The sequence below is a fragment of the Echinops telfairi genome, unplaced genomic scaffold (assembly GCF_000313985.2).
Source record: "Echinops telfairi isolate 266 unplaced genomic scaffold, ASM31398v2 ScPeMD7_3533;HRSCAF=4204_0, whole genome shotgun sequence".
NCBI classification, from domain to species: Eukaryota; Metazoa; Chordata; class Mammalia; order Afrosoricida; family Tenrecidae; genus Echinops; species Echinops telfairi.
The window spans coordinates 90,751,111-90,753,153 of NW_022107431.1; positions in this window are offsets into that span (position 1 = coordinate 90,751,111).

The window sequence follows — 2,043 nt, forward strand, 5'->3', positions numbered from 1 at the left end:
TCTTTGTTCTGTGTGCTGAGCTAGACCATACTCAGTTCATTAATTCAACAAACATCTATTCATCTACCTTTGTGTTCCAGTTTAAGGCCACAAAAAATGGCCAAAACACTTGTCTGCACCCCTTCCCCCACAGCCGACATGTAGGCCATCCACTACAATACTGCTTAAGATCGGCTCGAGGGGAAACAGAACTGATGTTCTAGAGGTGCCTGAGAACACTACTCCAGTCTAATCAATCTGAACCTCTCTCATTAGGCCTCTGTGGAGCAATTGGATTTTTATTTTGAGATGAATTTGAAAAGCAGGTCAATGAGGTTGTAACATACATCAACTGGAAACCTCCCTAATGGCAATCTCGTCCTCCCGTCTTCAGGAATTGCACTCAGGAACAGGAGAGAGCCGTCACATCCACTGGAAACAGCAAATGCAGGAAGAAGTCATCGTTATGTTTGGAGGCTCTCCTTACTCCTTAATCACTCACTGCAGCGCAGGAAGGTTGATGTGTTGCCCTTTGCACAGTCAGATTTGATGCTCTGAGGGTGACCCTTCCTGACAGTGTTATCAGACAAATTGCCTAATGGCTGTAGTAAAAATGGTTCACACAGGTGGCTGTTGGAGGCTAACTTCTTAGGGCATCACATCATTAAGGCTATCCTAATTCTAGAATTATGTCCTCAGCTTTGCAGGTTGAAGGGCTTAGTTTTACAATTTCTGTGGTTGTAATCAGACTCTCAGAAATAGATTTACACTCCAGAAATGTAACATATTAGAAAACATGCCAAAGATTCATAAACCCAATATTAAGTATAAATCTGAACCTCTTGATGCGTTTCAAATAAAAGTACATTTAGTGGCATATTCTCTAGGGAAGTTCTATAAAGATTGATGAAATACACTCCTTTAGAAAGTTTTTCTTTTTCTAAAACAGTTGCTGTACTTTTTGGAAACAGCCCCTCCTTTCCACCCCACCAGTAATCACCCTGCTGCCCTGGGAATTCCAGAGTGCTAAAAGAGAAATGTCCTGTTTGAAATCTGTTGCTTCTGCCCATGGATGGTGGTAGGGCTCCATCCTCCTACAGGCTCAAGTCTTTGGAAATAAACTGGATGTGGAGGGGTTTCCAGCACACGGCTAAGCGTGAACAGGGAAGCAGTGGAAATTTCAACAGAGTAAAGAAGCAGTGAAATAGTCCTTGTGGAGAATGGCGATGGAGTTGGCCAGGAAGACGCGGTGAGAGGACTGAGAAGGGCGTAGTAAAGGCTGCTGGTGAGGAACCTGCCTGTCTTTCTCCAGAGGAGCTCTATCCTTGTCCGCATGTGCCAAAGGGAAGACATGTAACTGGATTCACCCAGGCTTGATCTCTGCAAAGCAAGCAGGTAAAAGGGGTAAGATGAATAAATTTAAGGAGTTAACCCATCAGCATCTAAATAAACATTGAGTAATAAAAAAAATTAAAATAGGTTTTTCTTTAATCCTTGACAAATTTTAAATGTCCTTTCCTAAAGTAATAAAACACTAGATGCAAAATGTTCCTCTTGAATTTTAAGATTACTCATGTGGAAGCCATTTGGCTTTTAGCGAAACTGCTCTCATATGCAATGTTTTCTAGTGCTCCCCCCTATTTTGTGACTTGGATCTCCTTAATAATCTGAAAAAAGTTGCGTCCATGTACACATTTGTACAAATTTCCAAGTTATTTCAAAGATGAGGTCCATATTAAGAAACCACAAGACACCTTAATGAAATCAGTTGGTATTTCTGCCATGTAACATTTATTGTTATTTTAACAGCACACCTATTTCTTTTGGGGAATGAACTTTCTTGCATCTTGGGTCCTCCTGCTCAGAGAATAAACAAGGCATTCTTTCTGTCCTAATCAAAATGCGTCAGAGCCTTGGTGGTGCAGTGGCTTACGTGCTGGGCTGCTAACTGAAAGGGCAGCAGTTTGAAACCACCAGGACTCTGCAGGAGAAAGGAAGCTTTCTATTCCCACGACTAGTGAAAGTCTCAGAAACCCAGAGGAACACGTCCATCCTGTCCCACAG